Below are 27,768 nucleotides of genomic sequence, written 5' to 3' on the forward strand. Positions count from 1 at the left end.
AGGGCCCCACCCCATGACTTAATCACCCCACAAAGGCCCCATCTCCTAATACCATAGTTCTGGGAATTAGGTTTAAACATATGAATTTGGAGGGGACACAAACATTCAGACCATAGCAATAACAAAAGCACTGGGGCCCTGGATGAGTTGGCCCTGGGAGAAGGTAGTATGTGGAGTGGTCCAACTCAGGTAATAAAGGAGAAATACACCATGAGCAAACTTGGCCTACTTTATTATTTTTTAGGAGCTAGTCCACATTAATGAAAAGTTCTAACAGAAAGTTCCATTTCTTTTAAACAGTTTCCCTTTCACCTGAACAATGTAGTTCACTTATCACTGCCTTTCCCACTTTCAGCACAGTAAATATGCTCCTGCTTTGTTGAATTATAATTTATGCGTTGCGCCCTTCTGGCTCTGAGGTCCTTATGGTTCAAGATGGCATTTTAGTATTTCTGTGTATCCAGAGCCCCCCACAATGTTTGCATACAGTAAATTCTTCATGCATGTCAGTGAAATACTCATGAAGAGCAGCAGGGAGCTGACAAGGAAGTGGGATGTCAGGAAGAGGCTTCTTTGAATGAATAGATGATGTGTAGGTTTTTAAGTTTTCTTGGAAACACATTCCCCCTCAGTGTTTTAAAGTTCTTTAGTAACCTTGTGTGTGTGTATGTTTGTGTGTGTTTGTTTGTTTTGAGATGGAGTCTCACTCTGTCCCCCAGGCTGGAGTGCAGTGGCGAGATCTCGGCTCACTACAGCCTTTTCCTTCCCAGTTCAAGCAATTCTTTCACCTCAGCTTCCCAAGTAGTCGGGATTACAAGCACCAGCCACCACGCCTGGCTAATTTTTGTATTTTTAGTAGAGACAGGGTTTCTTCATGTTGGCCAGGCTGGTCTCAAACTCCTGATCTCGAGTGATCTGCCCACCTCGGACTCCCAAAGTGCTTGGATTACAGGCTTGAGCCACCACGCCCAGCTTGTAATCTTTGCCCAACCAGAATGCAAACGTGATTTACTCAGCAAGATAGTGAGATTTAATCCTTTTCTGTTTTTTTAGAAATACAGGATTAGAAGACAACAAATGGCCAGGTGCGGTGGCTCACGTCTATAATCCCAGCACTTTGGGAGGCTGAGGCGGGCAGATCACTTGAGCTCAGGAGTTTGAGACCAGCTTGGGCAACATGGCAAAACCCCATCTCTACAAAAAAAAAAAAAAAAAAAAAAAAAAAAAAAATACAAAAATTAGCCAGGTGTGGTGGGGTACACTTGTAATCCCAGCTACTTGGGAGGTTGAGGTGGGAGAATCACTTGAGCCAGGGAGGCAGTGGTTGCAGTGAGCTGAGATCGCGCCACCACTGCACTCCAGCCTGGATGATAGAATGAGACCCTGCCTCTAAAAAAAAAAAAAAAAAGGAAGAAGAAAAAAATGATTTCTTATTATGATATTTGTATACACAGGCAATACTCTCCTTGCCCTAAGCTTCCCACTATGTAGAGCAAGACCTTCAACAAAAAAGAGACAGACCCAGTTCACAGTGCCTTGAAGTGTCTTTGAAAAGTTAGCCCCAGCTGGGCACAATGGCCCATGCCTGTAATCCTAGCACTTTTGGAGGCCGAGGCAGGTGGATTGCATGAGCTCAGGAGTTCGAGACCAGCCTGGGCAACATGGTGAAATCCCATCTCTACTAAAGTACAAAAAAATTAGCTGGGCATGGCGGTGTGCATCTGTAATCCCAGCTACTCAGGAGGATGAGGCAGGAGAATTGCTAGAACCCAATAGGCAGAGATTGCAGTGAGCTGAGATTACACCATTGCACTCCAGCCTGGGTGATAGAGCGAGAGTCCATCTCTAAAGAAATAAAAAATAAAAGTTAGCTCCAAGAGAGAATCCCATTGTAGTTTAATAAGATATAACACATCTCCTGAAATTTTATAAGAAAATATCTCTCTTTCACTTACTTGGCGATGAGGGTTAAGATCTGAATCCTTCAACCACCAGTAAACTACCAAAAAAGATGCTTCTCCTGTACGCCTCCTATGCCAGCAGGACAAGTGGACACAATGGGAATGGAGAATATATGCTCACATGTGATGAGGTCATGGCTGCCCCCATGAGGAAAAACAGTTTTGCTGTCCCCTGTAGATACCAAATCCACGGACTTGCTTCCAGTTGATTTTGAGTTCCAAAAATCATGACCTCTGAGCTGCCCACATCATTCAAAAATGAATGCAGAGGAAATGAGTGCAAGAACATTGGCGATGACTGGTATTAATGTTAAAATATACACCAAGGAATACCCATTCAGAGAAATGCTCCAAAGGCTCCTTTTCAAACACTGGGTGATTTCCCAGGGACTAAGAGCACAATTAAGGCTCTGAGAAGTCAGCACTAAGAAACTGTTGAATGCTATTTAGTCTGGTGTGAATGAAACAGGTCTAAGGAACCCTTCCTCTACATAACACCTAAGAACATCCCACAGATTAGAGTACTGCAAAATTCTCTCTGGAAAAGATTTACATGAGGAATGCCACTGGGTCTTGTTGCTCAATCATCCATACTGGTAGGACAAGAATTGAAAAGAGTGGTCATCACAAGGCCTTGTCCATGAGGCAGAAGGTACTTGTTTAACGGGAAATTGAAGGTCTGGTGGTGCTATGCAGAAGGGATACCCTGTTCCTTGAATAACAACAAGCCCCACTTTCAGTTAAAGGGAAAGTTCATCTACCCAGTATCTGCTGCTGTTAGGACCCCTCCATACCCACGGAGGTTTCAACAAACATGAACTGAAGAGCACTCATGATATGCCAGATCTTGAGTTTGGGGCTGAAGATGGAGAACTGAAACAAGGTGTGTACGCAGGTCCCTAGTCCTACAAACCACCCTGCTGAGAGGACCAGAGTTCCTTCAATGTTGGAGCTTGAAGGGTCCATAAAAATCATCTAGCTTCACTTCTTCATGTTAGAAAGGAGACCAAGAGAGTATCTGTCAATTCCCTAAAGTCAAATAATGAAAAAACTAAAATTTACTTTTTCTCACTCTTGCTCAGGGTTCTCTCTACCAATTGACAAACTAATTTGTTGGCTCTTACAAACAGTGTGTATTACTTTGATTTAAGAGAAAAAAAGGCTGGGCGCGATGGCTTACACCTGTAATCCCAGCACTTTGGAAGGCCAAGGCGGGTGGATCATGAGGTCAGGAGATCGAGACCATCCTGGCTAACACAGTGAAACCCCTTCTCTGCTAAAAATACAAAAAAAAAAAAAAAAAAAAATTAGCCGGACATAGTGGCGGGCACCTGTAGTCCCAGCTACTCGGGAAGCTGAGGCAGAAGAATGGCCTGAACCCAGCAGGCAGAGGTTGCAGTGAGCCGAGATCACACCACTGCACTCCAATCTGGGCGACAGAGTGAGACTCCGTCTCAAAAAAAAAAAAAAAAAAGAGAAAAAAAGAGAGTCTGTTTATAGTTAGAAACTTCATCAACTACTTAATCCATCACAGTATTCATAGAACAAGCTACTGAAACAAAAGATCACAATTTTTCTTCCTCAGTCTTGAAATACATGAGTTGACACTCATTACTGTATTACTACTAATTGAACACTTGCTTTGTGATAGGTACCGTGCTCAGCCTCTCACCCTCTGAATCACTATATATAGTAGATGGTATTATGACTACTTTACAGAAAAGGAAACTGAGGCAAAGGGAGGTCAAAACTGATGCTGAAGGTCTCATGAGATCTAATTTCAGTTCTGCCAGATTCTGAAGTCCATGCTTGTAGCTACAAAGCTCCATGTTCCTTAGAGAGAGACTTGGGTGAGGAATAATGTTCCAACTGCAAACACGTAGAGAATGACTTCTCTAGGATGTCACCAAAGAGAGATGGAACAGTGTGGTTCAACTGACATTATTTTACAAGTGAGGAAATTGAGATGAAAGGGAAATAGAAACAACTCTGGAGAAAAATGATTCAGATGTATGCTTTTCAAATGCAGAGACTAGATCACGTTTATCCTGTCCTCACTGCCTAGAGATAGCAACTGGGTGGCTGTTAAACAGAAGATAGTCTCAAAGCAGAGACTCAAGACACTCCTGAACAACAACAAAATATAGGAAATGAATTTCTTAGTAATTTGAAAATATCTGATTTCGGTTTTTAATAAACAGTTTTTAGAATGCAGCTGGAACTGAAAGTTCCTGAAATTTAAATTCTTTGGAATGTTTAGTTATCAAAGAGTTGAATTTAAGCCCTGCTTTCTTCTTTAAGAAAATAATTCAGATATCCTTGTCATGGGGATCCTGGATGAGACAGGATTTACTTTTCACACACAAATTAGTCATGCCATTGCCAGGTATCCCAGCATGATTTACAACAACACATTTTTTTAAGCGAAGTGATAAAAAGAAAAGTTTCCTTTATGCTGAGATTTCCAGTCATAACTTCCTATTTTAGTGACAAATCGAGTAGACAAAACTGATTGCCTGAATTACCCATCCAAGGAAAATTGTGCTGAAGTCCGTATGTCTCTGTCCGGGTTTGGAATTTGAGGAGTACCTAAATCTTTGTTTACTTTTCCAATTCATTTTATACTTGGCTGATTTGATGTAAAGATATCTCTGTTTTGTCTCAGATGTTATTCACTAATAAAATTATTACTAGGTGCTTTGTTTCCCCTCCACCAGGACTGAAAACTCTCCAGTTTTCTGAATTCTGCAAGGATGCGCCCCCCTCAGGCTGCTGCCCTGCTGGTAAATTAGCCAGGGCCTCCAGGGAACTCCCCAGGGTCTGGCTGAACAGAGGGACGATGACAGGAAGGTGCTGAGAATCCATTATTTATGATTTGAACAAAAACGAAAATTAACACCTAAAATAGTAATTGCGCCATTTCTCTAACTTTACCAGCTAATCAAGTATGGGAAGAGAGGGCTGTGATCACGTGTCTTGCTGCGGCAGCCTGCATTGCCAATGGAAAGAAATGCCGAGAAGAATTAAAGGACTCAAATGTAAAATAAGAAAAAGTATGAAAGGAAACAAAAGTCCAAAAGGTAATGTAAATGATAAATCAAGAGCCCTTGAGCACTGAACCATGTAAACCGTCAAGTTTCTGAACTTTCTGGAAATAGGAGAAGGAAGTTGTTGAGTGTTTGTGAGAATATGGAAGCTGTCAATAATCAAAAGACTCTGTTTTGATAGATGATCATTAAGGGAAAGTTCAAGATGAAGAAAGCACAAATAGAAGACAAATATGTAATATGTACAAATGCACAATAAACGGAAATAGATAAGCAGTTACATTTTTTAAAACCCATATTCAGAATTCAGAAATGGATTATTTAAAGCACTGTTTTATTCCTCTTAAAAGAAAAAAAAAAAGAAACAGCAAAAAGACTAATTTGCGCAGTTGAGAAGGTGAGAGAACAAGTTAAAAGGATTTCCAGAATTTAGAAGTAGAGCCAATTTGATACAGCTTGATTAATACTTTAAAACCAGATATAAATGTATATTATATTTATACACACACATATATATTTCAAATCCTGTTTGAACTTATCATGGGGGTAGGATGCTGAGAGTCAAAATCACCCATAATCCTTCTTCATGGTGCTAACCACTTTTAATAACTTCTGTATACATTTCTAGATGTATAAATTAATACTAAATATGACTATAATGAAAGTCATATTAAAAAATCTGAAAAAACAGTTTTAATAATGAAATATTTTGTGAATATCTCCATCACTAATATTCTTATACAATATTATTTTTATGCATACATAATATTTCATTTCATAAAGGTATCAGTTTACTTAATCTGTTTCCTGTCTATGGGGTATTTAGGTCATTTCTCTTTTTTTCCACTATTATGAACTAAACTGCAATGAATATTATTTTCTCTTAACCTATGAATAATTTTTTTTTTTTTGAGACAGAGTTTAACTCTCGTTGCCCAGGCTGGAGTACAGTGATGTGATCTTGGCTCACTGCAACCTCCACCTGCCAGGTTCAGGCGATTCTCCTGCCTCAGCCTCCCGAGTAGCTGGGGTTACAGGCTTGTGCCACCTCACCAAGCTAATTTTTGCATTTTTAGTAGAGATGGGGCTTCACCATGTTGGTCAAGCTGGTCTTGAACTCCTGACCTCAGGTGATCCACCAACTCCAGCCTCCAAAGTGCTGGGATTACAAGTGTGAGCCACCACGCCCAGGTGCCTATGAATAGTTATATCCTTAGAATAAAATCTTAGCTTTCTCAGAGATAGGTCAAATATATTTTAGAATCTGCTGGGTGCGGTGGCTCCCACCTGTAATCCCAGCACTTTGGGAGGCCGAGGCGGGTGGATCACAAGGTCAGGAGTTCGAGACCATCCTGCCTAACATGGTGAAACCCTGTCTCTACTAAAAATACAAAAAAAATTAGCCGAGCTTGGTGGCAGGCGCCTGTAGTCCCAGCTACTCGGGAGGCTGAGACAAGAGAACGGTGTGAACCCGGGAGGTGGAGCTGGCAGTGAGCTGAGATTGCGCCACTGCACTCCAGCCTGGGCGACAGAGCGAGACTCTGTCTCAAAAAAAAAAAAAAAAAAAAAAAGAAAGAAAAAGAAAATAGTAACTTTATAGGTGGAGAAACTCAACAGACACCACCTTAACCAACTGATGAAAGTCAACCTCATCAACAATTAGACATATGCATGTCATGAACCTTATGATATAAGATGCACTGAGAAAGAAGCAACATCACTCTTCGGTATTCCTGTTCAAACTGCATAGCCTCTGTCACCATCTGAGAAAACATCAGATGAATCCAAACTGAGGGACATTCTACAAGACAAAAGACCGCATGCTCTCTGAAAGTGTCAAGATCATGAGACCCAAGGTGAGAATGAGTAACTAATAGAAACTGAAGGGGCCCCAGGAGAAAAGCAAAGCGGGGTCCTACCTAGGTTGTCAGAATAGAAAGGGACATTAGTGGAAAAGCAAGTGAAAATTGAATAAGGTCTTTAGATAATAGTATTGCCCCAATGTTAGTTTCCTGGTTTTGATTATTTTAATATTGTTAAGTAAGGTGTGAACTTTAGGATAAGCTTGCTGAGGGGTATAGGCAAACTGTACAACTCTACTACTTTTGCTAACTTTATATACATTTAAAATTGATCCACAAAAAAAGAAAGATTAAGATTTTTTAAAAGTTACAAGTGCAATGGAATCTATCACTTTAATTATCACATTACCTTAAATAATCCCTTATTTCCTCAGTTATAGTTTTCTTATCAGTAAATCTAGGGTAACAGCTACATCACAAGCTTATTTTAGGGAATAAATAATATGTAAACTCTTGGCTCATTGTACAGGCTCAACAAATGCTTATTGAATTTTTTAAAAATTGTCTAAAATACTTCTTAAGGCAATGTATATTTTTTATCTGTAAACTGCAAAGTTTGATGCAAGTCTATTAAACCCGTATTTATTTTTTATCTACTTTATATGTTAAAGATAGAGAGGGGGTTGTCAAAACCTTCCTTTAATTTTCAATTTTTTTAAAATTTAAATTGCCCTTTATGATGTTATTTGGTGGTCAAATCTTCATGACTGTTCTAATCTTGAGTGTGTAATACATTTCTTTGTATGCTTCTTTCTTGGACATCAATAATGCTGTGGCTGCTTCCCTGTTATTTGTAATATCCTGGTATATAGTTTCTGGTTTCTAATCCCTGTCATTGGAAGTTTGATTTTTTTGGTTACTAATTTATAATCAATTGTATAGTTAAGAAGTTAGTCTTTTGCCTGTCATGTATATTGAAAGTCTATTATCATAATCTATCTTTGTTCTTCTGATTTGAACAGTTAAACACATTCCATGTCCAATGATACTGTTTCTCACTTTCATAGTTATTGAGAAAGGAATTCCTTATTAGCCATGTGTTGTCACTTGAACCACTTGAAATGGTTCTACCTGAGATTGTGTGGATTCTTATTCAACTCTTTCAAGCAGAAATCAGGAGATAAGGGAAAAGTTTAATGAGCATTTGTGGCCTGTCAGGAATCAGAAAGGAGGTCACCAGAGATGTAAGCTGTAATGGGGGCCAGATCGACTCTTTGTGCAGTCAGTTTGAAGTAGCAGCCTAGTCACAGCTGACTTCCTCGCTGGCTTGCATGCCTGCCATTAAATCAGTGCAGCCGAGCCTCTGTGTTTCTGTGCTGTCCATACCAGGTGCGTCCCAGCAGTAAATGCTGAGGGCCTACTCCTCAGAGTGCCCGGTCCTTAGTGCCTGTGGGGTTTCCTGGGAATCTGGGAGATTCAATATGTTCTCCTCCCTTCTTGTCCAGTGATCTGCTCTCACCTTCCTTCAGGTCCCTACCATCCATTTCCATGGCCAACATTAGTTTCGTCTTAACGTGAAACTCAAATTAGTCATTTTTTCCTTCACTCCAATCTTACCTGTGCTGTATCATCCAGAATTGTGTAGGAGACCTTCCTCGAGATGCCAGTCTAGGTTTAAATATTCCCCTAATGCTAAAAATACTCATGTGTCACTTAACAGTGGGGATACATTCTGAGAAATTTGTTGTTAGGCAATTTCCTCATTGTGCTAACATCGTAGACAGTACTTACACACACCTAGATGGGATAGCCTACTACATACCTAGGCTATGTGGTATAGGCTATTGCTACTAGGCTACAAATCCATACAACATATTACTGCACTGCCTACTTTATTATAACACAATGGTAAGTATTTTGTATCCAGACATACCTAAACATAAGAAAGATACAATAAAAACTGTGGTATAAAAGATTTAAAATGGTACACCTGCATAGGGCACTTATCATGAATGGAGCTTGCAGGACTGGAAGTTGCTCTGAGTGAGGCTGTGAGTGAGTGCTGAGTGAATGTAAAGACCTAGGATATTACTGTATACTATTGTAGTCTGTATAAACACTGTACATTAGGCTACACTAAATTTATTTATTTATTTATTTATTTATTTTATTTTATTTTATTTTTCTTGAGATAGAGTCTTGCTCTGTCACCCAGGCTGGAGTGCAGTGGTGCGATCTCGGCTCACTGCAAACTCCGCCTCCCAGGTTCACACCATTCTCCTCCCTCAGCCTCCCGAGTAGCTGGGACTACGGGCACCCACAACCATGCCCGGCTAATTTTTTGTATTTTTAGTAGATATGGGGTTTCACCGTGTTAGCCAGGATGGTCTCGATCTCCTGACTTCGTGATCTGCAAAGTGCTTGGATTACAGGCATGAGCCACTGCGCCCGGCCACTAAATTTTATTTTTTAATGTAATTGTGCTACAACCTTATGATGCCTATAGTGTCACTAGGCAGTAGGAATTTTTCAGCTGAATTATAATCTCATGGGACCACTGTTGTATATGCGGTTCATAGTTGATTAAAACAACATTATGCAGTGCATGATAGTATCTTGTCTTAGGCTAGTGTTATTTCTAGGGAAGTAGAGGAGATAAATGTATGACCTTAAATTGTCACATCAAACTGAAAAAGAACACCTTTAAATTCCTAGAAACATCAAACATTGTCAGGTGACTAATGCTGATGGGATAAAACAAGGTTGAGACAATAAAAGTGATTTAATTCAAATATGTCATGGTTGTTGCTGGGATCCATTCTCTGTTTTAGTTAAGAAAGGTGGAAAGCAGAGGCATGAAGATGATGAAACACGGGGAGAGGAAGGAAGCAGGAGATTTGATTGTACATTTTTATTTCATTATTCCCATCTGTATGACTTAATTCCCCAAAGTTTACTTGAACTCTCAAAGTTGTTTTAGCTGAAAAATGGGGATAATAGTTCAACTCTTGCCTCAAAAGGCTGCTTCAGGGTTTAAATAAATTATTCTCTGTGAAAGTACTTTGTAAATTTTAAAATCCCTTTACAGTACTGAGGCATTGTACAACTCAAAAGGCCACCATTCACGTTGAAAATGGTGCCTGCTCTTAGAGCAAAACTGACATAGAATTTGTGTAAAATACAAGGGGAACTGTAACTCCTGGAGTTACAGTTACAGTGGCCCTGAAACATGTTAAGCACCATTACCACAGCTGTAAGTCAGATGTGGTAAATGAATACAGGATGAGGTGTTGTAGGTAAGATTTGATCAAAAGGAGACTATTGCATGAGAACATAGCAGGTGGCAGAGAATCTAATGAGTGAATTCCATGGGGCAATTGGGAGGCATTTCAAAATCCTGTATCATTCCAAGACTCAGTGAGCCAGGGTGCTTGATTACTGGACCAAACATCGTGGGAGACTGAGTTACTTGAACATGCAGTGGTTTATAGGGAAGGACTTCTAGTAACTGTTGGACAGAAACAATGAAGGGTCAAAGCTGTTGGCAAAGATTGAGCAAAACCTGGGCCTTCCCCAAAAGAAAGCCTCCAGCCTTGCTCCAGAAAGTTGGATCTGAGGACCAACAGAGTAATATTCACCTGGGTGCTTGTTAGAAATGCAGAATCTCAGGCTGCATTCCAGACCTACTGGCTCAGCATCTGATTTTAACACAGTCTGCAAGGAATTTGTGCACACCACAAGTGAGCAGCTCTAGTCTAGAAGGATCTCTTTATTTCAGGTCTACTATATTTGGTATTTAGAAGTAGTGATTAAAATGATCATGATTAGACACAATTTATTTGTGTTTTGATAGCACGTAATGCTTTTCATATACATTTCTCACTTGAATCTCATAGCATTCCATGAGAAAACCACTTATAGGATTTAGTTGCCTGGACAAAGTTAAGTGAATTGAACAGAGCTGACTACAGAAATGATCACCTTATTTATTTTTAAGCAATAGTTTATTGAAGTTAAACCTTCCTTTCTTCTTGTGACATCCCACGGGAAATTGCTTATATCTCTATTATAGTAATTTGCACAACCTGCCTTATGTCGAAGCTATTTATGGATGGTGATTATGATCCCATTCAGGGCCTGATATTTCCTTATGGTACCTGAAACATTACTTGGTTATAATGGGTGACCTCAAAACTCAAAATTGCTTTGAATATTCTATACCAGACGGAAGGATTTCCCTCTCCTGACAGTGCTCAAGTATGCTGCCAAGAAGGTCGTTTTTATTTTATTGATCTCAATAAGTAAGCTGTGGGAACTTCAAAGCTGCTTGGTAAGAGGCAATTAAATGTAACCAAGCCTTATCACATAGGGATATTTGTGAACATTTTATTTCCAAAAAGGCAATCCACCTCGAAAGTACTAAAAAATAAGTTTTTGTTTCCTTTGACATGTCATTTCTTTAAGCAGTCTTCTTAACTCGCTGCTCTTCTGACCCCCTTAGTAGCAGATACAATTCATTTCTTATGCAGCCTGACAAAAAAGATGCACGGTATATGGCACTGCATATCTCGACTTCATTATTTCCTCATAGCAAAGACTTGAAACTGTAATGTGTGAGAAAGAAAAGGTGCCAACATGACATTTACTACTGCTAATATGAATCTGATTAATTCTACAACAAGAAACATCATCTTAACTCTTTGTATTCTACAAGGAGTGCAACTATAGGAAGCAAAGGGGATAGTCTGACCGAATCACGCATATCATAGAATTCTTTGTGGGACAAAATAACAATGTAAACAATTCCTTGGCAAGAAGTGTCTGCAAATTCTCTGATACAAAGGGTACCCTTTTCCACAGAGAAAAATTCCAAGCGAGGCAGAAGTGCTTCTCATCTCTGTACTCGGTTCTGAGTTCCCCCAGTTTCAAGGGGACTTTTGCTTGCAGGTGAGAAAACAGGCCAAGGTGAGAGTTGAGGCCACCGAGAGCAATATTATTGCTTTCCAAATAGTACCAACAGTAGTGCTGGTTTTATTTTTATTTTTATTTTATCGACTCCTTCAAAATATTCTTCATTGTCCTGTGGCCTTAGGGCACGTGTTCAAAAATGATTCTACATTTCAGCAATCCTGTACTTGAAATTGCTATTTAAAAGAAAATGCCAGAAGACCACTCAGACTTTTCACTAAGGGACTGCTAGAGTAAGGAAATGCACCCCAAATCATGACCTTCCGAGTAATGTAAAACAAACGAGCGAGTAAAAACTTGAGGTAATTCAAGATTTTGTAAGAAAGCTAACTCATAAAGAAAAGAATAAAAATAAGAGTTCATTATTCACCTGTTTTCTACAAAGTACTTCTCATCATGGGAAGTTTTTTATTTCTGCCAGGTTTGGGGGGAGGTGTTTCTATTTAACTTCTCCTCCTCTCCTTCTCACAGCATGCACATCTCGAAATATTTATGCATTTAAAAATTATTTTATTATCCATCATGAACTATTGGCAGTTAATTTCTGAGCTCTTAAAATCACATTAAAAAAACCAGCCACCCACAATTTTATTTAAAGAAAAGAAACTTGCCTTTATTAATTTTCTTCATTGAAAGCTAAATATTGTAGTTCATTTTGGTTCCCCTCCTAACAGATTTGGCTAAAATGTCAAACATGAAGAAACTGTGAAAAATACCATAGAATGTGCCGAATAATGTATTACAAGAAAAATGTTTTTCATCAACACACACACACACACACACACACACACATACACACAGAAAAAAAAAAAAGAAAAAAAAACTGGCTCAGATTTAAAACATGCATTTGATCATATATCTATAATATTTTCCTTATGTTTACAGCATGTAGGTTTTGGGGAAGCCTAGCAGTTTTAAAGAACAAGACTACTTTTTTGAAGTAGGTTGAAAAATTCTTTCCAAAACGTTGCCTTTTAAAGGAAAGCAAAAAGTAGGTATTTTACGGCTTTCTAAATAGCATCACCTTAGGATATGTATATGTTTTTGTCATTTGGAGGGGAGCATGGTGTATGATATTTAAATGTTTATAACAGCGTAACAATGGTGAAAAAGCTATAGTTTCCCACACAAATAATGCACTTAGTCAAAGAAAGGGGAATTTGAATCTGAGTGAAAAGCATGTTTTAGAAAGTAAACTGTACTTCCAGTTGTTTTTGGGCTACTGGTGACCAAGTGAAGTCCTGGTGGCAGTTGCTTTGCAAATCCGAAGAATACAAATGACTCTGAATGTGGGCCTATGACACATGGGACAGGGTTTTAAATGTGAACACATGCTCCAGAGAAGCCTATGCAGGAATAAAAATTGTTCCTGTTTGGTTAGTTTGGATTCTGAAAGAAGCTTTTGTGTGTCAAGATGTAAGAGGATCCCAGGGCTGGAGCCCCTGCTCTGTGGCATGTAGGTCACTGTGTCTGTCCCAGGAACCAGGGCTGGAGCCGCCAGCACGCCTTTACGCTCTCGCCTGGCACTCGCTTTTGTAAGCCTTAATTTGCTTTTGCCAGAATGATTAAGAAAGGGACCCTTTTGTGCCCCTCTATGAAGTCTTTAATAGGGAGAACAGGAGGCTGGGAAGAGGTGTTTCTTGACTATCGATGCTCACAAAAATTAAAGAGCAGTTCTGTTTCAGTATTATAAAACTCTTCTCATTGAACACCGTCCAGAAATCTGCTGGTTCAATTTCTTCGTCCCATCTGTTTCCCTCTCACTGGCTATATTTGTTAATATTTCCTCAAGCAGCAGGCTGTATTGCCCTCACTGTGCTACAGAAAAGGGCAGAGATTGATCATTTTTGCGGGACAGGGAAATGTTTATTTTGGGCAGGAAAGCAGCACATTTACTAGCTTCCTATCCAGAGGCAGAGACAAAACTTCTTCAAGAAAAAGGCAAAAAAAAAAAAAAAAAAAAAAAATGCAGAGATTGTTTTGGTATCCGAGGGTGGGGACGGCTGGGGCGAGCCGGCAATGTCGGAAGAGCTATCAGCCTGCTTATCTGTCTTTCTGCTTTGGCACGTGAAAGCTCCCAGCTCAGCACACCATGTGTCAAATCTATCATTTCGTATGTCAGCAACCATTATTCCCTCTTTTGTCACCAGTTTTGACCAAAGGATGAAAAATTGCTGTCTTACTCAGACAAGATTATTGCTGGAGGAAAAAAAGGGCAACTCCAGGATAGAGGAGCAGGCCAAGGTGAAACACAGGGAGACTCTCCTCAGATTAGGTCTGGGTTAAGAGAATATTGATCTGTGTGCTAAAAACTGTTGATCTCTCTGAGCAGAGGATGACAAATGGTAGCAAAAAAAAAAAAAAAAAAATTGAGTGTCTCCAAGGACATTTGAGCTGCTGTGAGTTTTCCGTCAGTATTTGTTTGGTTTGTGGGTTTCTGCACTGGGGATTTCAACAAAAATAAGCAAATATTAAACAGAAATGAAGCAGCCACAAAAATGATACAGAGGAAAACCTAGGGGAAGAAGACCAGCCCAGAAACTGGGCAAGGTACACATATTAAATAGCAGGAGCATTAAAAATATAAAGTGCTGCTTGTCTAAGCTCATGGGTCATGTGTGGGGTTTTTGGGGTTTTTTTGGTTTTTGTTTTGTTTTGTTTTGTTTTTTGTTTTTGGCATGGTTAGTGCCAGAGTGTTACAAGTAGGAGAGAAGTGTTTTTGTCCAAAGTAGGTATCTTTAATTATGACAGGTTAGGCATTTAAAAAAATCATACCGCATATAAAGTATGATGCTGACGTTCATAAACCCACAAATGAGAGGAAATATAGAGGCTTGTATTCATTAAGCAAATACAGTATGACAAGACATAAATTCAAATTGTTTGGAGTTTGAGTAATTTTTTCCCAACTGTAGAAATTGAACTCCAAGCATGGAAGAGAGCTAGAAGGTGGAAAATACCAACTATTTACTTTACATTCAAAAAGAAGACAGTGTTGTGGCTAAGGGCAGACACCCCGAGGCTATATGCCCTGGTTTGAAGTCCATCCCGTCAGTCGCCTATATATGATCTGGGGTGAGATTTTTAACCTATGTGAGCTTTAGTATTCTCTTCCGTGAAGGTAGGGTAACTATACTCCCCTATCTCATACTGTTGGTAGGAGGATTTGATAAATTAGCCTATGTAAGACATTTACAACATATTGGCACAAAGTAAACAAGAAATAAACACTACCATTATCTACTTCTTCACACGTTTATGAATTCCCTGCTCTCAGTCCCTTGGTGACATCACACGCTGGGCCCTGTGCATGGAGCACGCTTGCCCACCTGCTTCCGTCGTCCACCTGGCCAGCTCTTTCCTGCAGATCTTCCCATTTACAGCTCAGCTTTGCAACCACAGTGGATCCTAACTCAGCCCACCTTTTCCCAAAACGATATTGGAAAACCCTCGATATTCTCTCATGGCTTGCTATTCTATTCCCCAATAATCAGTTTACTACAGTTTCTCCTATACTGGTTGGTGAATCTATTTAACAAATTACATTAGAGTTACTTAATATTCATAGCTTCTTATTAGTATCTTACCATAGACCTAGTGCTTTGTTAGACTGAAGTGCCACCCTGTAAGGGGCATGTTTGTTCTGCTCTCATTGTACCTCCATCTCCTAGTGGGGTACCTTGGGCCTTGGCCTGCCCAAAGAAAATGATCAATAAATGTTTGTTAATTCAGTTAACCAATGAATGAATTCGTGAGTGACTCTTTAATACCCCAGGCAAGCCAGTGTCCTATTTGAGAACAGACTTCAGAGTCAGGGGACAAGATTTCTATTCTTGCTTTTCTTCTGTGGCCTTGAGAAAGTCACCACCTCCCCCAACTCTCAGGCTCCTGAAAGGGCACGGAGGGTGTCGCACTGGAAGAGCTAGGATTTCAGAGCACCTTCTCAGCCTGAATGTCCCGGATTGGGTCGTTCATAACATCTGTTGAAAACATGTCCACGGATTTTAAAACACCTGTCCCTGACATTTAGAAATTGTTAACATAGTTGAGAAGTATGTTTAGACACAATACTATTCAGTAGTGACTAAGTAAAGGTTGCGTTTACATATAACATGTTCATCTCTGTCACTACAGAGCCCGGCAGAACACTTAACACATGAAAATATCGATTGAAATATAATATTCAAAAATTACTTGTTGAATGAATAAAAGAACCACATTTTAGATAGGTTAATAAATTGTTATCTAAATTGGAGTAGAAGTTGTCTAAGAGTCTCTGTTAACACTGATTTTAGTAGACCTGTGTAAGCTTCTCATACTAAATGTATGCAAATTAGTTACTTTCCTTGAATTAAAACAACGTGTTTCCATTCTCTTTCACCAGGCAAAAGTTCGATCAGGTTAAGTAAACCACCACAGTTCCAAATCTTGGAAGGAGAAAAAGACACTGCTTTTATTTCTTATTTTCACAAATCCAGTCTTGACTATTTGTTTCTTTGAAATAAAAACATAATTAAATACCTTGACACCAAAAGGTAATCAAAACCATATACACGTAGTTTTTGAGCAAGTTCTGTCTTATTCCATAGTATGTATTAGTCATAGACTAGTCTGCTTGAGATGTTTTAAAGAGAAGTTTTAGTTTATTTAAAACATAGTGTTTTCAATCCTAACTAAAAATTTAGCGCACACCATAAAATGAAACCTTCACAGAAATGAATGCTCATATTTCATTGTACTGCATGCTTCTGAATTAATTGCCTCCAAAGCATAAATGTTCATATTAATTAATGGTGTAATTGAAAGAGTACAAGGTTTACAGTTAGGAAGACCCATGTTCCAGCCCCAGTGGTGTGACTTCTGTTTCTGTAGTCTTTGCCTGTGTGATTGCTGGCAACTTAGTCTCTCTGAGTTTAACTCATCTTTAAAACTCAAAATCCCAACATAACGGATCAAGAATTAAATTAAGCAATATATATTAAGTGCCTACCTACATAGTTAGCATGGAATAAAAGATACATTAACAGATGGCTATATACAGTTAACTGTGTTTCCATTTCGGTATTTATTGATATCTTATAATGCAATGCAGGCATGCTAAACAATGTGGAGATTCAAGATTGTTTTAACCAAGAGCACACTTTCATCATATTTACTGCAAAAGCTAAATGAGTGTTTATGATAAGATTTTTTTCTCTTCCTTAAGAAGAAATCCAAGGTAATGCAAATGAAAGTATAAAATCCCACAAATGCATAAATCTGGAATTTGCACAGTTGTTTTGTACTAATAAGGAATGTTTGCTCTTAATCTACTTGAAAATTTGGTGTCTAACACATTGTCAGGATACCATGGGAGTTATTAATAATAGCTCCACATATTATAATTATTAGCTCTAAAGTTAAATCCTAAAAAATTGCCTAGTCCCATATGGACCTAAAATTGTTATTTAGTATATGAGGAATTAATTGGCTGTAAGTTAGGAACCTGTCCTCTGCCATTGATCCTAAGTGTCTTCCTTCACTTTATTATGGGACATACTCATATGTCCTGATTATTCTTTAAAAATCTCTGCTCTCTCTCCCTCCCTTCCTCCCTCCCTTCCTTTCTTCCTTTGTATATCCCTGTCTCCCTCCCTTTCTCTCTCTCTCCTCTCTTCTTTCTCCTCTTTCCTTCCTTCTCTCTCTCTCTCCCTCCTCTCCCTCTTTTTTCCTCTCTCTCCATTCTCTTCCCTCTCCTCTTTCTCCCTCTCTCTCCTCCATCTCCTCTTCACTCTGAATCTCTCTCACTCTTTCTTCCACTCTTTTTGTTTGTTTGTTTGTTTGAGACGGATTCTCCCTCTGTCGCCAGGCTGGAGTGCAGTGATGCAATCTCGGCTCACTGCAACCTCTGCCTGCCGGGTCCCAAGCGAATCTCCTGCCTCAGCCTCCCGAGCAGCTGGGACCACAGGCGTGCACCACCGTGCCCAGCTAATTTCTGCATTTTTAGTAGACACAGGGTTTCACCATGTTGACCAGGATGGTCTCCATCTCTTGACCTGGTGATCCGCCCACCTCAGCCTCCCAAAGTGCTGGGACTACAGGTGTGAGCCACCATGCCCAGCCTCTTCCACTCTTTTCTTCCTTCATTTCTTCCGACATTCCTGGAACATATTCTGATCATATTCCAAAAAGATACTAGAAAGTATTCCAGCAGGAAATAAAAGATGCAGTCAAATTAGGATAATTTGGGAGTTTAATAAAGAGACTGCTTACTCAAGTAAGGGTGAGGTCAAAGGAAACTACAGAAGCCAGGGCAGTGCCCTGGGCTAGCAACAGGAGAGTGTCTTACCCCCAGACCCAAACAGGTTAACGGGAGGTGGGGTGTAGGGGAAGGTATGGAGAGGTGGGAGGAGCTTCTGGAGCCCAAGAAGCCATGTGGAGACACTGCCTGGTGTGAGCTTAGGTCTTCAGCAAGGATCCAGTAAGCCCAGGGGAAAGAGTGGAGGAATAAATAGCCCGGGCTGACTCTTGGTGCTCCCTCCCCTCTCTGTGGGAGCACCTGATGGTCAGGGCCTCCCCATCAGCCCACACAGACCACTCTCCTGGACACAGAGCAGGTGAGAAAGAGTGAACAGTGAACCCAGAGGGGTGAGTGGAATCCATCCAGCCAGGGGGTTTAACTACATGCACAATATCATGCTATAACTTAAATGTAAAGTAAGTATGAAAAGTGAGTCAGTATTCTCAGAAATAAAGTCAGTATTCTCAGGAAACATACAACATGGGCCTGAAACAACTTGTAGTGCCAGAAAGCGAGGAAGTACTCAAAACAAACAAACAAACAAAATGATGGGCTATGGAACACAGGAGCCAACTGAAAAAAACTTTCAATGACCGAAGCTGGAACAACCTGAGCAACAAAATAAAGGAATATTGATTAACCCCCAGAGTATAAATATGTACCCATGAGTCCAGGATGATTTAAATAAGTGATCAAATAAGCAAATAAATAAGGGGGAAAAGACAAATCTCCCCTGTAGAAGAATCGCAAATAATGTATGTAGATCCTCCACTTTCAAGAACGTGGAGCATAACTCTCTACCCATTAAGAGTGAGCTGTGACAGGGTGACTCCCTTGCAAAGAATACAGTATGGAAAGGTGCAGTGGGGAGCAGGAGTGGAGAGTAACTTTACAAAGACTACTTCTGCCAGGTGATCAAGGTGTGCATCAACAGTGATTAGTGGTGTTAATAGTATGTACCGTTGATAGGATATGATGAAAATGTCACATTACGTCTGTGGTCCTCCTCCCAGAAACCCATAACTCCAACTGAATCGTAAGAAAACATTAGACAATCCCAACTGAGGGACAGTCTGCAAGGTACAGTGCTCTTAAAACTGCCAAAGTCATCAAAAACAAGGAAAGTCTCAGAACCCGTCATAGCTAAGGGAAGCCTAGAAAGACACGACGACTTGATGTAATGTGGAATCCTAGGTGGGATTCTGGGACCAAACAACAGACATTAGGTAAGAACTCAGAAAATAAAAATCAAGTATGGACTGTACTTGATACTGATGCATCCAGATGTGCTCATCAAATATAACAAATGTACCATCCTAATCTAAGGTGTTAATACGAGGGGAATCTGAGTGTAGGGTATATGAGAACTCTCTGTGCTATCCTCGCACATCTCTTTTTATGAGAATCTAAAACTGGCCTAAAAAATTCAGTTAAAAAAATGAGTTGCCACAATAGATACAGGCAAGTGCAACAGACAAATGTGAGAGGGAGGTTGATTCCTGCAAAGGGTGCCATAATGAAGCTGGCAGCCCTTGCTATAGTGAGGCAGTTCATTCACAGTTTTGGAAATTATAGTCCCTCCATTCCTAGTCACAAATGCTATCACTCTGGTTGCTCTACAAATAATCACAACTTTGAGGTCTACAGTGAGAATTTGGAGGCATTGGCTAAAAATCCTAGCCTCACAAACACATTTGAACTGCATGGACAGCTCCTCCTCCACCCACATACACGCCACCATGTAGCCACAACCTCGCACTGGGCTGACACAGAAACACCACACTCTGTAGAAAGGAGAAGCCATAGAGGGTCTTCTGCCACAATGAACCCTACAATTCTGATTAAATTCTCAACTTCTTTTCATCTCAATTTTCACCTGTAAAATGATAAAATAGAACAAGATTACTTTCTGCCCTTTCTACCTCTGAAATTCTTTTCCCAGAAGTACCTGAATGATTAATTTGATGGAATAAATGATTGAATAAGTAAATAAATAAAGAGGGAAAGAAAAATCTCCCTTGTAGAAGAACCCCCAAAAATGTATGTAGATCCTCCACTCTCGAGAGGGTGTAATCCTCGACGCTTTAAGTGCAGGCTGTGACAGGGTGCCTCCTTTTCAAAGAATATAATATGGATAGGTGGGGGCGGGAAAGAAGTTCTTTGGCAAAGATCATTTTCAGCAATTAAGAAACAAAAATATGTCTATCTGACACCCCATTGCTTTAGGACTAGCAGTGTATAATGGCTCCATGAGGACAGCTCCATCTGTGTTCTCCTCCACGATTCCCAGTGCATACATTCTGAAAGCATACTTGTTAGATGTTTGCATTTGCATGTATAGCCAGAAAATTCAACCAAACAAGTGCCCAACATTTGTATACATTTATTTTACATCATGCTTCCAAACATCACAGCTTCAGATTTTCCTCAACCAGCTAGTTATAGGGAATAACAAGAAAATATTTAATTTTTGCTTTTAGCTCATATCCAAATGTCTTATAAGTATTTAAAAGAGAGACCATATCTGGTTTTTTTTTCTCTCTATCAAAACTAACCTTCGAAATTCTTCACTATACGTTAATGACCTTGAGTCTAAAACGAGTGATTATACATAAATTCCATCAGGTCTCTTTGTCTCAGCTTTCCTCATCTGTAAAGTGAGGGAACTGGACTGGATTTGTAGAAATAATTAAAAGGTCACTAAACCAACCACCTCTTGGTCCTTGAATCTCCTGTGCAAGCTTCCTATTAAGGCGTGCCCCCTTTCTAACATTCAAAGATGTAATTATGATTGAATTATTATATTTTGTGGATTAAATGATCACATGTGTCTAGATACATAAAAATGAAGCTATAATTATGATTTTAAAAACTCATCTATATTTTTCAACATAGGCGATTTCATTATAGACTCCTATTTTTTGTAATCTTAATACCAAAAAAATTTTACCTCAGTTATGACACTGAAATTAAGCAGGGCTTTTAAAAGGTACTTCCAAAAGTTAGAATTTATGGACTCCTTTGAGAATTTGATGAAAGCTATGGGACATCTTTCCAGAAATAGTATACTTACATGTAATACAGATTAATACACACACACACACACACACACACACACACTAAGCTCACGGGCATATCTCCCTCAGGCCCATCTCTATTTCCATAGTGCCTATGTATCTCAATTTAAGAAATACTGATCTAGAACAATACTTGTTGAATTAGTGAAGGGATTAGAATGTCATTTTTTTAGGCCGGGCGCGGTGGCTCACACCTGTAATCCCAGCACTTTCGGAGGCCGAGGAGGGCGGATCAGGAGGTCAGGAGATGGAGATCATCCTGGCTAACACAGTGAAACCCCGTCTCTACTAAAAATACAAAAAAATTGGCCGGGCATGGTGGCACACGCCTGTAGTACCAGCTACTCGGGAGGCTGAGGCAGGAGAATGGCGTGAATATGGGAGAGGGAGCTTGCAGTGAGCCAAGATCATGCCACTGCACTCCAGCTTGGGTGACAGAGAGGGACTCTGTCTCAATTAAAAAAAAAAAAAAAAAAAAGGTCTTTTTTTTTTTCCAATTTATTCACAAGTCTCTTACAGGACTCAGCCTAAGTGCTAATTATATACAAGTTTATTCACTAGATACTGAAAACACAGTATATGGAAAGAGAGATGCAGAACAATTCATATAATACAATAAGACACAATTTATAAATACCCTATCTATTATCTATCTATCTATCTATCTATCTATCTATCTATCTATCTGCTTTAAAGTATATAAAATTTGCCAAAAGAAATACCACCAAACTCATAATAGCTGTGGCCCTTATGAGAAATATAATAATGACTGAAGTACATAATCCTTTCTTTTTGTGCAAATGGACGGCAGAACTCTGATACATTGTTAACAGTGATTAATCCAGAAAGGTTGGCCTATGGGTAGAGTTTGATCATTCTTTGTACTTTTGTGGGTCGTAGTTTAACTCTCCCACATAGCACCCCACGCTCAGTGTAGCACAGTTGCCTATGACCATTCTCAGGACCAATTTTCTGCTTTTGCCACAGGAGAATGTTTGAGAGTTGAGAACAGAGGACTGCGGAGTAGTTGTATGGGGCAGCAGATGGCTAATGTAAGTGGTCAGCAGTGTGGGAAAAGGAGGGCACGGGCAGAGGACAACCTATATTAAGCTTCTAAGAAAAGAGTTTGTGGGGCTGGACGCGGTGGCTCACGCCTGTAATCCCAGCACTTTGGGAGGCTGAACAGGGTGGATCACGAGGTCAGGAGTTCAAGATCAGCCTGGCCAACATGGCAAAACCCCGTCTCTACTAAAAATACAAAAAAAAAAAAAAAAAATTAGCCAGGCATTATGGCATGTGCCTGTAATCCCAGCTACTGGGGAGGCTGAGGCAGGAGAATCGCTTGAGCCTAGGAAGCGGAGGTTGCAGTAAGCCGAGATCACGCCACTGCACTCCAGCCTGGGTGACAGAGGAAGGCTCCGTCTCAAAAAAAAAAAGAAAGAAAAGAGTTTCTGCGCCACACTTTCATGGCAAGCCAAGATAACTCATTTGTACACCAACACTTTATGTCACCTGCAGTCCCAACTCTGGCCCTAAACTGCCAGTTGTGTTTGCCATGTCCCTGATATAAGGCCATACTGTCTAGACCTTAATGTAAGGAGTATTTAGACACATCCTCTCAAAGTAATTGATTGACTAAATTAAAAAATTAACTCTTTAAACTACAGTGTTTAGTGTATTTTCACGTTTTATAAACTCACATTCTAAATTACATTAAACTTAAAAGTACTGAAAATTAAATTTCTGATTGAAATAAAATTCTGAATAAATTTTAGGGAAAGAACTAATACAAACCATCCAAATTCTTCTAAGATCATCAGTGGAATAATCGTTTTTTCTCACATGCTCTTTGCACTAGAATCAGTTCTGAACAAGTATTTTTGTAACAAAGAAGTGAGTGAATTTAAAACATGGATGATTGTTATATAACATATACTTTTTAATCTGCTTTTGTCGTTGATTACAAATTTAAATGTCCAATTGTGTGAGATTAATTTCATTAAAAATGTATATAGAGTACCTACCATGTGGCAATTACTGGACTAGTTGCTAGAATAAAATTAGCCAACATGAAGTAATGTATAAAATGATTTTTTCCAGAAGGCTATCATTAAACATAAAAGTACTTTTTTCTTCTACCGTTGTATCAGATCTGATTTAAAATATGCTGTTTTAAGATGAATTATAAACTGTCAGAATTCATGGTTGTGAAAAGGGATTTCCAGATATATCTAATGACTTGGAATTTGTGTTTAATCTAACAAACCACACTGACTATTGAATTTGTGTGTCTGCGAATATAAAGATTTATTGTCCCTGGAGGTAATTATTGACCTCAACATCTTATCAGTCAATATTTACCTCTTAGGCCAATAAATCTTGATATAACCTCATGAAAGTCAATATCTGTTTAATAGTATGCATGGAAATCTGTAATAGTTTGATTACAGTTTGATTACAGGCTTCAATGTCATACTGCCTAGTGCACCCCTTCACATCTAAGGGACATTGAATCATTCCTTCTTTTCAATGCAGACAAAAACACCTTTGGTTGCTATGATTCACTCATTCTTGATCTAACACTTGATTGGAAATTTTTATATCATTCCTTAATTCTTTTTGCATACAATTCTTGCTTCTTCAATCAACTTGTAAGCCCCCATGAAGCCTGAGACAAATTTAATGCTTTTGTGGTTGTATTATTTGCTCCTAGCACACCTCTTCATCATTATAAATAAAACAGCTTCGTGGATGGACAAGTTTTCTAGCGCATGGCCCCCAGAGGTTACCAAGTAAGCCATTGCCCTTCCAGCCTGCACAACTAAAAATATCTCCAGGACTCAAGAAGGATTCAGTGCTACAAGATGTCAAGACAGCAGAAATGAGTACTTAGTAAGGATCATGATTGTTTCTTATTCTGAGAAGTCAGAAAGTTGGGGCCCATAGTGGGGTATAGAGTTCAAGCGTCATGCTGTAGCCTTTGATAATATACAGCTAGTTTACAAAACGGACTAGTTGGTTCATGCCCAATAAATATGTGTTGACGAGCCCCTCACAAGGGGCAAATATCGAAATCATTTTTGCTGTTTCATGTGCCCTTTATGCAACATTAAAAACAGTATAAAAGCAATTAGGCTACTTCAAAGAGTCCTTTATACTGGTCAAGCAAAACCATAGGCCAACAATTAGATTAGATCAAAAGGACTACATATTCAATGGCTGCAAACATCCTCAGCAAGGTTTCCTTCATGATCTCAGGGTTTTAACAGCACCATTGGGCTTCTGATGGCCCGATATGAGAAGGTTCACCAGGTTTCAGAGTCTGGGCTTGATTTCCTTGTTAACAGCCATTTGCCTTCGAAAACATGTCTACACTGCTAATGGTTTGGAAACTAAATGCATCTTCAGCCTGTGGTGTCTTTCATATTGCAACAACATGCAATCAGGCCTACTAGAGCAGCAAACATTGAGGAAAACTCACATAGATGTTATCGATAGCAGACCTGGGTTCCTCATTTCCCTTTCATGCAAGCACAGCTCCTGAGATCTAGCAGGGCTGATGTCATCACTGAGGAAATTTCTTGACCCTTGTGCTGTACAACTTTTATGATGCATGATTAGGAAAATGCCAGTCTCTCTCTCCTGATAGGATCTCTCTCTCCTGATAGGATCTGGGACTGGGAACACAAGCAGTAAGACGTCACAAAACCTAGGATTCTGCTTCATCCTGCCAGCTCAGCAGCTGTGGTTAGCAGTAGCATTACCTCCTCTGGCCATGGCTGGTAGTATTTCCCAAGAGGGAAATACTGAGGTCCAAACATTGCAGTGGACAAAAGAACTGATTGCCATAAGCATTGGAATGCAGCCAGTTTGCATAGAGATTTGCAAGAAGCCAACTATTTTCTGAGATCAGTCTTGGATAAGATAACTTTTACATCTCTGTCTATAACACAAACCCGAAGGACGTCCACATTGTCTGCAACTCCTACCATTTGGACTTAAAAGATTATGAGGCTACCTACAGACACAGTCACAGAACACATTAAAATATGGTTAGACATGGCTGGGTGACTGCAGCTAGCACATAGGAAATGATTATTAGTAAGAACAAAACTGGGATACACACATTATCTAGTGCATAGTGTCATACGGTAAATATCTTTAGCCTTTTTGGAAGCATTGTTTCCAAATCTTTTCCAGTAACTTAAGAACCTATTTCATTCTGAAGAAAAGAAAAACCACACACAATTCACTCAGCATTCAGCCAGGAGATAGTCGTGTCTACAGGTTGGTGTCTGCCCAGCCTTTTTCAAAGGACAGTCAAGATATTCCAGCTGCTTGAGGAAGTCAGGATGTGGGGAAAAAACTCTCTGCAACCATGTGGATCCAGATTATCCACTACTCCTGACTCTGGAATACCAAGAGACATGAGAAAAGGGAGAAAACGCAACCTGCAGCCATAGGTATATTCAGGACTTGTATAATTTTAGATAAGTGATCCATCTAGTACACCAGTTTGGGAGAAACACTGAGTTGTCCTTGGTTTGACTGTTCCAGAGGTACATTTATCTCTCATTATGTGAGCCATAAGGGCCATTGCATTGCACATGGGACAGTCCAGGGCTATACTGACTTAGCAGGGAAGAGTTCATTGTCTGTCTGAGTTATGTATTAATATCTTAACTCTTGACTATGATCAGTGCTATTATTTGAATGTGTTTCTCCCACCCAAAATTTAATGTGTTGGAAACTTAATCTTCAAATTTTCATGTTGATGGTATTTGGAAGTGGGGTCTTTGGGAAGGAACTAGGATTACATAATGTCATCAGGGTGGGGCTTCCATGATGGGACTGGTGGCTTAATAAGAAGAGGAAGAGAAGCCTGAGCTGACATGCTCCTGCCTTCTCACCCTGAGAATGCCTTCTGCCATGTATGACACAGTACAAAGCACCTTGCCAGATGTTGGTGCCATGCTCCTGGACTTCCCAGACTCCAGAATTGAGCTAAATAAATCTCTACTCTTTATAAATTGCCCCATATATGGTATTCATTTATGGCAACAGAAAACAGACTAAGACAATAGCAACATCTGTATTTGGATATTTAATAACTCTGCCTTGATTGTGAGGTCTGCCCTAAGGATTCTAGTGTTTCCAGAAGGTTGTCAGCTAACAACCACCGGGTGCCATCCCTTTGGATGATGTTGTATTATCTGAAAATCATAGGGACAGAGGGTCATTCTGGGGTTCCTTTCTTTTCTGCCATCCTGATTGTTGCATTCTCTCTAACATCCCCTCAATCTATACACTAACTGATCTCATTGTATCCACCATATCACAAAGGGGGCCACTCATATATCTCCTGTTTTTTGTTTTTTTGTTTTTTGTTTGTTTGTTTGTTTGTTTTTTGCTTAATGTTGCTAGGCGTACTGTCTTAGCCTTCCCTTGACTGGAGTCTTATCTCTCTATAATGACTACCTTCAAGATCTTTAACATCTGCTAAAACATTCTGCTTGGTGTTCAGGATTTCATAAGGTTTCTTCTTAAGGGCAGTATGAGTCTACCTGTGCCCACAACTCTGTCTCACAATTGCTCACCCCCTCCAAGATACGTCTTTGATCTTTAGCCCCTTGATTTTCTTTCAAATGACCATGATAAGCTGGCTCACAGCACTAACTACAACACAATCTGAATAGGTGGTTGGATGGTGCCGTTTGAGAACTCCTAGGGTAGTGTGCACTGGGCTAAAGTCTCAGAGTAGGATCAGTAGCAGCTGGACAGGTCACCAGAGCCATCCATCTTAGTGCAGCCACCAGACATCTGTCAAGGACAGACTTTGGACTGTGTGGCATTTAAGCTCCTCCCATGGCGTGATTGTGGGGTTGGGGCTCAAACCTGGTGGTTGACCAGAATTGATTGCTTCAAGACCTAAACCATAGCCAGGTTCCATGGAGATCTACAGGAGGCCAAGACCTGACTGCAAGAGATAATTTTTGAACACTTCTCATATTGGTTCTGAAAAATTGCTGGCACTTTTGAGAGTGGCCCCAAATTTTACTTTGTGCAACAGATTATTATTTGACAATTTCAATGAGTACTGTTGAAAGAGAACTTAAAACAGTCCTTATAAAAAATATTCCCTTCAAATTAATTTATTTGTTCTTTAATTTATTATCTCATTCAAATATGTATTTAATATAGATTGAGCAGCCCTATTCTGAAAATCCAAAATCTGAAATGCTCCAAATCTGAAACTCTTTGAGCAGCAAAATCACAGCACAAGTGGAAAATTCCACTCCTGGTCTCATGTGATGGGTGCACAAAATTATTCAAAATATTGTATAAAATTAGCTTCAGCCTACACACATAAGGTGTATATGAAACATAGATGAATTTTGTGTTTAGATTTGGGTACTGTCCCCAAGATATCTCATTATGAGTATGTAACTATTTCAAAATCTGAAAAAATATAAAATCGGAAATACTTCTGGTTCCAAGCATTTCAGACAAAGGATATTCGAGCTGCAGTAACTACATATCCATATGCTGATCACTTAAACATATATTTTAAAAAGTCCAACCACAAGGATTTTATTATACCATACCATGTAGTTTGAGTGAAAAGGCTAATAT

This window comes from Gorilla gorilla, chromosome 12 (assembly GCF_029281585.2).
Source record: "Gorilla gorilla gorilla isolate KB3781 chromosome 12, NHGRI_mGorGor1-v2.1_pri, whole genome shotgun sequence".
In the NCBI taxonomy this organism is placed as follows: Eukaryota; Metazoa; Chordata; class Mammalia; order Primates; family Hominidae; genus Gorilla; species Gorilla gorilla.